The following is an 11,738-nucleotide window of genomic DNA, read 5'->3' on the forward strand; positions in this document are numbered from 1 at the left end:
TTTCAATTTTCAAATTTTCGTAATTTCCCAAACTGGTACTATTACCTTTTTGGAATTTTTTTTCGTCGCAATCAATCTGAATTGGTGCAACACCAATTCAGTTCTTAAATTATTTCTATCTTATCCCGCACTACTAATACAAAACCTAGTCTTGGGACCTTCTTTTGTCTACTTTTTTCTTGTGTGCAGGATGTCTCAAATTGAAAACTTCAGCACAGTACATCCTCCCCTGTTCAACAGGGATGATTTTTCATATTGGAAGAAGCGTATGGAAGTTTATCTAAAGACGGATTTCGACCAATGATTCAACGTCACAAAAGGCTACAGAGCACCAGTTGACAACTCCGGAATTCCACTGGACCCGGAACAGTGGACTCCATACATGAAAAAGAAAGCATCAACGGGCTTCAAAGCTCTCAACACGCTAGAATGCGGGTTGACGAAGGAAGAATTGAACCGGGTCGGACCATACTAGAATGCGAAAGAACTATGGGACAAGTTGATCGAACTACAAGAAGGCCCTCAAAGCGACTTGGGACGACTCTTCCTTGGACGAATCGGAGGCTGAAGATCAGAAGCACCAGAGCCACCTCGCGCTGATGGCCCTCGAAGAAAAATCGGACGAAGAATCGGAAGACGGGTCCGAACCCGAATCGAGCCACGAGTCCGTACTCGTTTCCGAAGGTCCCGACGAAATAAATTTTAATTTAAATAGAAAATTCTTTAAAATTATTGCATGTCTAAATAGAAAATTAGTTAAACTAGAAAAAGAAAACAAATTGCTCCTTGAGGAAAATCAAAACCTTAAGGAACAAATCAAAAATTCAAATCCAACTCAAGACCTAACACTTGAGGAGGAAAATTTAAAAATGGAAGTTAACAAATTAAAAGAAATGCTAGAAAAATTTACAACTAGATCTAAGAATTTAGATCTAATATTAAATAATTAAAAAGTAATTTACAACAAAATCGGACTTGGCTACAAGTCAAATTCGAATAAAACATTTAAATCGTTAATAACTCAACATAAACAATCAAGTAAAACTTGGGTTCCAAAAGCGTGCTTAACCACGCTAGTAGGACTTAACCAATACTACATACCCAAAGAAAACATATATTATGTAAAATCAAATGAATCAACTCAAAAACCAAAATACAAACCTAGACCAACAAATTCAAAATCTAAATATTTAAACCCTACTAAGACTTAGAATATCACCAAGTCAATTATAGCTATAAAAAGAACAGACATAAATCAAAAACTAAAAATAAAAAATAAAGGCCAATAATTCAGGGGAGGCTCCAGAATAGCTGGCACCTCTAAAACTAACCTACCCGAAAGGGTAACCCAAACTAATATACCTGGCAGGGTAATTAGGACTAATTAGAAAGGGAACAAATTTAACTTGACCTATGGTACCGGTGAAGTTTTGGATGATAGTACGTTAGAGAAGCTTAGTTTATGCATGTCTAGGAAGATATGACTTCGACCTGGTGCATTTGGCTAAGTGGAACTGACCAAAGCTACCCTTTATGGATCCTAACCAGTTAGACAAAGATTTTGTATTAAGTTCAGTGGCTATTTGGAAAATCTCGAAGACATGGTTACTCTAATGATGTCCAAGTGACTCACCATAGCCTAGAAGTTTATCCAAAGAATACATATTTGTTGAGCCCAAAACTAAACCTGAATCTAGCATAAAGTTAAACCAAACCCTAAAACTGAACAAAATTCATCTCACAAAATTATAGGATTCTTTGATTGAAAACGTAGATCGGGTGAAATACTAAGGACTCAATAAAATTAAATTAAAATAAATTAAAATAAAATAAAATAAAATAAAATAAAAATAAAATAAAAATAAAAATAAAAATTAAATTAAATTAAATAAAAGCTTAAATTAAAATTAAAAGTAAAATTAAAATTAAAATTAAATTAAAATTAAATTAAATTAAATTAAAATTGAAATTAAATCAAATTAAATTAAAATCCTTTTAAAAAATTATTTTGAAAAATTATTTAAAAAAAAAAACTTTAAAAATTTCTTTTAAAAACTTTAAAAATCATTTTGAAAATTCTTTTAAAAACTTTAAAAATTCTTTTAAAAATTATTTTAAAAAACTTTGAAAATTCCTTTTAAAAACTTTAATTTTTTTTTAAAAAAATATTTTAAAAACTTTAAAATTCTTTTAAAAATTAAAAATTATTTTTAAAATCCTTTTAAAAACTTTCAAAATTATTTTAAAATTTTTTTAAAAAACTTAAAAAATCATTTTGAAAATTCTTTTAAAAACTTTAAAAATCATTTTAAAAATTCTTTTAAAAACTTTTAAAAAGTATTTTAAAATTCTTTTAAAAAGTCTTTTAAAAACTTTAAAAAATTCTTTTAAAATTATTTTTAAAAGTCTTATAAAAACTTTAAAAATATTTTTTTTTAAAAAAAATCTTTTAAAAACTTAAAATTTTATTTTAAAATTAAGTTAAAAATTTATTTTAAAATTAACTTAAAAATTTTAAAATTAACTTTAGATTGATTTTAAAACTAATCTAAAAATTTATTATAACTTAAAATTTTATCAGCCTGAACTTAAACTAATTCTAGTTCCTACCTGTTGTAGGAAACAAAGTGGATTTTGGACAGTGGTTACTCCAAACATATGATTGGAGATCACACCAAATTCACCAAACTTACTTACAAAAGCTTAAGAACAGTTACTTTTGGAAACAATGGCAAACTCAATGTAATTGATATAGGTAACATTGAGCTAAAATTTGACTTCATTATTACAAATGTCTTACTTGTTGAAAATTTCAAGTATAATCTCCTAAGTATTAGTCAATTGTGTGACACTAGGTATAAGGTTAGGTTCTTATCTACGGAATGCTTAATCAAACACCTAGATAATCCTACGATAAGTTTAAAAGAGTTTAGAAAAGACAACATTTATGCAATTAACTTAACCACTTCTTCAATTAAGTGTTATTTAACACAAAAAGAAGAAACTTGGTTATGCCATAGAAGAATGTCACACATAAATTTCAGAAATATAAGCAAATTAAATGGATTAGTTAGAGGCTTACCAAAATTACCTAACTTAGACTCTACCATATGTAATGCTTGTCAACAAGGCAAACAAACAAAATCTACCCACAAACCAATTAATTAATCTCAAACTAATTCAATACTATAACTTTTACATCTAGACCTGTTTGACTCCCATGGGGTCAAAACAATAAACGGTAGTTTATATTGTCTAGTAATAATAGATGACTACTCTAGGTTCACTTGGGTAAAATTCTTAAAAAATAAGGATGAAACCTTTGAAATTTTTACAAACTTTTGTAAACAAGTTGAAAATGAAAAAGATCTTAAAATTAAGAGAATTAGAAGTGATAATGGGGGAGAATTTAAAAATTATAACTTTAATAAATTTTGTCTTGAAAATGACTATCATTACGAATTTTCGTGCCCTAAAACTCCTCAACAAAATGGGATTGTAGAAAGAAAAAATAGAACTTTACTTGAAGCCTCTAGAACTATGTTAAATGAATATAATCTTCCCAAATATTTTTGGACAGAAGCTGGTAGTACAGCTCGCTACGTGCAAAATAGAACAACCCTAAATAAAGTACATAATAAAATCTTTTTCGAAGTTTATTATAATAAACAACCCAATATAAAATATTTTAAAGTATTTGGGTGCCCAACCTTCATCTTAAACACAATGGAACATTTAGGAAAATTTACTTCTAAAGTAGAGAATGGAATTTTTGTGGGATATTCACTCAACAGTAGAGGATACAGAATATATAATAAGGATACATTAAGAATTGAAGAAACCACCAATGTAAAATTTGAGGAATCCAAACCAAACTTAGATCAAACCCAACTTCAGCCAATTGAGTTCATTCAAAGCAATAGTAATCAAGAAGAAACCAATCAAGATTTAAATCATGAAGAGGAAGAAAGAACTCAAGAAAATCAACCTCTTAGAACCATAAGAGCCAACCCAAATCATCCAATTGACCAGATAATTGATGATTCAAACCTAAGGGTTCAAACTAGGTTATCCTTTAGAAACCTAAGTCAGATTTCTTTAATTTCAAAAATCAAACCTAAAACCATAGTTGAATCCTTACTTGACCTAGATTGGGTCATAGCTATGTAGGAAGAACTAGCTCAATTTGAGCGAAATTAAGTTTGAGATTTAGTACCACCACCCAAAAATAAAAAAGTAATAGAAACAAAATAGGTATTTAGGAATAAACTAAGTGAAACTGGGGAAATTACTATAAATAAAGCTAGGCTAGTTGCTAAAGAGTTTAGTCAAGTATAAGGACTTGACTATAATGAAACTTATGCCCCAATAGCTAGATTAGAGCCCATTAGAATGTTACTCAGTTATGCAGCCCATAAAGGGTTCAGATTGTATCAAATGGACATTAAATCTGCCTTCCTAAATGGATTAATAAAAGAAGAAGTCTATGTAGGACAACCACCTGGGTTTGAAAGTCTAGAACATCCTGACTATGTATTTAAATTAAAGAAAGCTTTATATGGACTTAAGCAAGCACCTAGGGCATGGTATGAAAGGCTAACTTCTTACCTAATATCCAAAGGGTTCAACCAAGGTCAAATTGACCCAACCCTATTTGTTAAGTCAATAAAAGAGAATATCTTTATGGCCCAAATCTATGTAGATGATATAATTTTTGGTTCAACTAATTTAGAATTTTTAGATGAATTTACAAACCTAATGGAACAAGAATTTGAAATGAGTCTAGTAGTCAAATTAGCTTACTTTTTAGGATTACAAATCAAACAAACAAATGAAGGTAATTATATTTATCAACAAAAATACACTAAAGAATTACTTAAAAAATTTGGAATGGAAAATACTAAAGAAATAAAAACACCTATGGCAGTAAACACAATCCTAGATGACGATGTCAATGGAAAATCAATTGACTTAAAATACTATAGGAGTGTCATAGGTAGCCTATTGTACTTAACTGTAAGTCGACCCGATATCTTATTTGCAGTTAGTATGTGTGCTAGATACCAAACATGTGCTAAAGAATCACATTTGACACAAGTCAAAAGAATCTTTAGATACCTTAAAGGAACAACAAATATAGGTATTTGGTATCCTAGAACTAATAATTTTGAATTAATAGGGTATTCTGACTCAGATTATGCTGGGTGCAAATTAGACCGCAAAAGCACAAGCGGTGGATGTCAACTACTAGGTCCATCATTTGTTAGTTGGTTTAGTAGAAAGCAACACTATGTTGCTCTATCTACAACGGAGCCAGAATATATAGCCATAGGAGAATGCGTTGCACAACTATTATGGATGATGCACACTTTAAAAGATTTTAACTTAAACCTTACAAATGTAAAAGTATTAATTGGCAATATTAGTTCGATTAATTTAACAAAAAAATCCAATGCATCATTCCAGAACCAAACACATTGAAATTAGACATCACTTTATTAGGGATCATGTCACTAAAGAAGACATTGAACTCAAGTACATTGAGTCAAAATCTAATTTAGCTGACATATTTACTAAACCCCTCCCTGAAAAGTGAGTTTAGTAATCTACGTAGAAAATTAGGGATGCGTCTAATAGATTAGGAATTCTAAAATTGTTTTCAAAAATGGTTATTTTCAAATTCTAAGGTAAAATACTTTTATGTTTTCAAAATTTCCTATTTTTAGATTTTCAAAAACAGTTTTAGCCTTAGTCTAGGACAATCCCTTAGAAAGCATGTTCCCCTAGGGCTAGTACTTGAGCATCTTACCAACACCTTAGGATTCCCTTGTTTGTGATTGCCAAACATAGAAAGAGGTGAGATGCATAGGTAAATTGCCTGGACTTAAGATGCTCATTTCAGTGCATCGACATAAGTCTGGGCGTTAAAACCCAAACAGATATTAATCAGGTTAAGTCATTCAATTTAGTCAAACACTACCTGATGCTTAGACTTAACTTGACTAACCAAGTGAAAGCTGTTATCCTCTAATAGTCAGTGAGTAGCTAGCTGGTTAGACAGATTTTGTAATGTCAGGTTTAGGGGGAGGTTAATTATTTTTATACTTATTTTAAAATTAATTTTTAAAAAATACCTCTTTTTTAAATTAAATCAAACCTAAGTGTTTTAAAAACTTATTTGGATCTTTTAAAATTAGGTTTGAAAGTTAAAATCATTTTTGAAAATTAGCTTTATTTTCAAATTTTAAACTCTTCAAATTCAATTTTGAAAATGACAACTTCTAAACTTAGTTTTTGATTTAAACCCTCCAAACTTAGGTAAAAAGCTGGTTTTTGAAAATTGGATTCTTCATTATGGTATTTTTCGAAATTATTCTACTTAGATTTAAAAACATATTTTTGAAAATTGGAGGTTACAGACTTAGAGTTGAAAATAAATTTTACTTAGTTAAGTTTTACAAACTCAAACTTGATTTTACTTAGTTTTAAAAACTTGACTTGTAAATTAAACTTAACTCTAATATTTTTTTTTCAAAAGATTAAGTTAAAATTACAATTATCTTTAAAGTTAAACGTAGCTACTTTTTGAAAAAGATAAGAGTTAAAAGCTTAAATTCTATGGTTTTAACTTAAACTCCCCCAAGATGATCTGACTTACATTTCTAAATATTTTTTCTTGCATTTTTTTAATTACAAGTTACCTTGTTGTTCTGTGTTTTTTTGATGAATGCCAAAGGGGAGGGTTAGGTGGTTAAGTCAATTAAAACAGAGCAAAAATAACAAAATTTAAAAAGCTAACTTAACAACCTTATGCTTGTTTTTTATTTGCATATTTTTCACTAACTTAACCAGGTTGTTATTGCATCAAAAAGGGAGAAATTATTGGTGCGGTTGACACTAACGGTCTAACTCAAGTTTTGATTAATGACAAAATAGGTTAAGTAGGTTTTGTTGTTATATAACACTCTGATCGAGTGTATAGGAGAATCCCAGACAGGTCGACGGGCTGACCTGATGTCTGGTACGAAGCCCAGTTAGGTCGACGGGCCGATCGGATAGCTGGCACGAAGTCCAAATGGGTCGACGGACTGACCGAATGTTTGGCACGAAGTCCAGCTAGGACGACGGGCTGACCATATAGCTAGCACGAAGCTCAGACGGGTTGAAAGGCTGACTGGACGTCTGGCAGATAAGTTAAGGTAAGTCACTGGAGGGGAGTGATTGTGAGGGCGCGTTCCCGAGAAGGGAACTTAGGCGCCGATCCGACTTAGAACCATTTCAGAACTCTAAGTCAATATCTTGACTAGATTCCGGTCTCGAGGAGACGGGATCTAATTACTATTCTGTTTAATTTTTAACTGTGCTAATACTCTGTTTTGCAGGATATATATCTTATATTTGTCTCCGGACTAACATTTTCTTGCAGGAAGGAATCTGCTGGAAAATGAGGGTCCGGGTGCCCGGGAGGGATCTGGGCGCCCGGAGGTGAAATTTTATCCCAACGTCGCCTCGCCAAGTGGAACTCACTGATTGGCTCCGCTACGTCACAATCAAAGCGCCCTGAACCTCCTATATAAGGAGGGTCGAGGCTAGAGTCAGAACACAACTCACGATTCACTCTCTTGTGCTCCTGCGACGCTGCGAAGACAGTCTGACAAACGCTATAGTCTATACTCTTTTCATTCTTCTTTTTCTTGTCAGTATTGTTTTTCTTCTTAGCTTTTCGTGTACTTTAAGTTGCATACACTTATTTCGAATTGCTAGTAAATTTTCCATTGAAAGCACCCTTGCGTGCGAGCCTTGGAGTAGGAGTCGACACAGACTCCGAACCAAATAAAAATTACTTGTGTCAATTCTCTCTGCATTTATTATTCCGCTGCTTACTCGAGATTTTTTAATCGATATTCATCCCCCTCTATCGAACGCTTACGATCCAACATACTAAAATCTTCACATATCTCCCTAGGTTAATGAGAAAATTTTTTAGGACCATTATTGCCCTAATTACCATATTGTATCATACAACTTAAAGAATAAATAAGTCCATATACTTGATATTTGTGATATAAGAATGTCAATTCATTACAATCTCTCAAACAAGAAGATTGAAAGGGATATATTAGTTGAGGCCTAAGGCCAATTATCATTGGTGCCAAGTCACAAGTTTAATCCCACAATTAAGACTTTGTTCCTCGAATTCAAGTATGGATACCAAACATGGGTATAAATATTAAATATTAAATATTAGATGGCAAAAATAAATTGATAAAAGTATAATGGATGAGGCATAAGGGTACACTACCATTTATGCCAAAGTCACAAGTTAAATCGCATGGTAAGGCTATGTTGCTTGAACTTAGATATGAATTTCCAACGTGAGTATAAATGTAGATTTAAGAGTAAGACCATATGGATTTATTTCAACACGCGTTGGAGTATAGAGATTCTGTTTAATCCTAAGATATAGTTTTGTTTTTTTAAGTAGATCATCTAAATTTATCCCAGCATGCTTTAACAAATCCGAAAGCATGTTGACCGATTCTGTCCGAAAGCAGAGAAGACGGTAAACTGAGGATGTAGCCAAAAGTTTGACCAGACGAAGACTTCATGTTGTCCTGCAACACAAAAGTGTCAGTGCCGGATCGGGAAGGGGTTTCCAACGTTAGCCCTTCGACGCTCAAGCCAATTTCCGGTGATGTGGAGAATAGCAAAAATACTGTAGCAAAGAACGTGTCAAATAGCAAAGTTTGCTCATACCTCCGCCTATAGATGGGAATCCCCTTTTATAGTGTCATTATCTCAAAGCGTATGCACGTTTTCCCAAATGTCCTAGGAAAAGACAAGTCAAAAAGTGTCCCTGATATCTTTCATTAAATGAGCATGTAAATCTCTGATGTGATAGGTTAGAAGCTTCTAAAGTACAATTTGTCGGCTGAACATGCTTTATTGTTAGTGGCACAAACATCCAAAAGGGTACGAGGAGATACGGGGGTGGGTCTCACTGTAGGCAGATTGTCGTTCGATCGACCAGGACGTCCTTGCACGGTCGTGATGCTCAGGGTGGTCTTACTCCGCTCGACTTTATTCGTTGTCGGAGGGCTGCCCTTACCCGGACGGGCATGCTGCTCGTCCGACCACATATGGTCCGCTCGGCCGACTTTAACAGCTTGCTTGACTTTGACTTCCACGTTGGCTAGTCTTCCTTGCTTTGACCTATCTTTGGTGGGACTCCTCTTCATCATCGTATCACAAGTCATCCTCTCAAGTCTAGTCGAAGGAAACTACAAGTTCGGCTGATTGGACAGTTAGTGTGTCCTGGGGCTCTTTCTTCTCAACCGGGTGCTCTAGGATTAGAGCCGTTGTTCGGCTACCATGGTTAATGGCACCAAAGTTTATAGCTGTCAGTCGGTTGTTGCTCGTTGCACAAGGGTTTATAGTCGTCGCTCGGCTGTTGTTCGTTACACAAGGGTTTATAACTGCCGCTCGATTGTTTCTCGTTGCATGAGAGTTTATAGCCGCCGCTCGACTCTGCTCTTCTGATGGCGTGTGGAATAATGCACGGTGGTAAGGGATTGGCGTGTTTAGTACTTCTCGAAAGGCGTCAATCAGCCTGTTGCTTGGCTTGCGAGCGGCGGAGTTTTCTACTCGGGCTCTAAGATCCGCTTGCTGGCCTGTTGCCGATATCGCTGGGTTGTTTGCTCGGCCGTCAGCTGTTATCCACTACTACTCCACCATCTTCACAGCTCGTGCTTATATCAACATCTACAAAGCTTCTTGCGTTAGCATTACCGTAGTAAGTCGTCCGACGTCTTCGATCTTTTCGTTTCAGATGGAGGTGAACTTACCACAAATAACGCTAAATATGTTTCTGTCCGAAAGTGGAGAAGACGCCAAGCTGGGGATGTGGCCAGAAGTTTGACGAGGTGAAGACTCCACGTAGTCCTGGAACACAAAAATGTCAGTATCGAGCCGGTAATGGGTTTCTGACGTTGACCCTTCGAAGCTCAAGTCAGTTTTAGGTGATGTGGAGAATAACAAAAATGTTGTAGCAAAGAACGAGTAGAATAGCGAAGTATGTGCATACCTCCACCTGTAGATGAGAATCCCTTTTATAGTGTCACTGTAGTATCGACGCACACATCTCAAAGCATATGCATGTTTTTCAAGCGTCCTAGAAAAAGACAAGTCAAAAAGTGTCTCAAATATATTTCCTTAAACGAGCATGCAAATCTCTAATGTAACAGGTTAGAAGCTTCTAAAATATGATTTGCTTGTAGAACATGCTTTGTTGTCAATGGTGCAAATATCCAAAAGGGTACGAGGAGATATAGGGGTGAGTCTCACTGTAGGCTGATCAATATCCGATCGACCGAGACGCCCCCGCTCGGTCGTGATGCTCAGGGCAATCTTACTCCACTCGGCTTTCTTAGTTGTCGAAGGGTTGCCTTTACTCGAATGGGCATGTCATCTGTCCGGACACATATGCTCCACTTGGTCGACTTTGACACTTTACTTGACTTCGACTTCCACGTCGATTAGTCTTCCTTGATTTGACTTATCTTTGATGGGATTCTTCTTTATCACCGTATAATTGACTATGAATCAAGTCCCAATATAACAAAAAAAAAAGACAAAGCCTAAAAGGGAAGAGACCTCTCTCATCGATGACATCGAGGGATCAGTGAACAATGTGTTGTAGCTTGAGGATGTCGCCGGCCTTAGTGAAGCTCTGCAGGTAGAGCGGGTTGTTCTTTGGAATGCGAAAAGAGCCGCAAGGGGCATGAGATGCAAGGGATGGAAAAATGCTAGTTGTTTATATTAACCAAAGGGGCCGGATTAGAAGGATCGACCTGGCGGCCAACGACGGCAACAGACTCGATCATTTGTTATCCTCTGGAAGGAGGGTGGGTGGCTAGATCTACCAAGGCCCAGCGGAGTTTGTTGCGACTTGCGAGAGAGACAAAGGAGCATACCGCAGATCTGTAGCCCCCGGTAAAGGGCCCCACATCCATCCTGTTATGGGGTGTTGTCGGTTTTAACGGCTATTGAAAATATGAGATGTTATTTTTTAAAATTTTTAGTTGGCTCGCTATGTATTCCATCTATGCATATTAATTCGGGAGTAATAATGAAATTCAATTTCAACTAAATTTTCCAACTGTCATTATCGGGCCAAATCAGAAAGTATTTATAGTAAACGGTTCGTCCAATATTCTTAGGTTATTAATTAATTCAACAAAAAATTTAATTCTTACAACAATTAAGAAGGTGTTCTACCCAATAGATATTGATAATTAAATCCTGTAAAATAAAAGTAAAAATGACCTATAATAATTGTTGTTATTTATAAAGATATTAAATTTAAATTTATATACTTATTTACTTAAGGAGATGGATCCCCTGTCCCACTTTCTTCATATCCTCATATTCCATTCACTGATCGAATCACATTAGATCATGTCAGATCTTAAGGATGCATGATCTGATGTGGTTCGTCCGATAATGAATGGGACATGAGGATATGAGAAAAGTGGGACAAAGGATCTCATCTTCGCCCATAGAGATAGCAAGATATTTTATTATTTTATAATAATATGAATTACATTTTTTTATATAAAAGTATAAAACTAATAGACATCAAACAAATGAACATAATTGTTCTTGTAATCAGATTACATAGTATATAACTCTTTTACCAAATGTAATAATGTAATATTACATTATATTACAAATTTTAT

Source organism: Zingiber officinale, chromosome 8A (genome assembly GCF_018446385.1).
Source record: "Zingiber officinale cultivar Zhangliang chromosome 8A, Zo_v1.1, whole genome shotgun sequence".
Classification (NCBI taxonomy): Eukaryota; Viridiplantae; Streptophyta; class Magnoliopsida; order Zingiberales; family Zingiberaceae; genus Zingiber; species Zingiber officinale.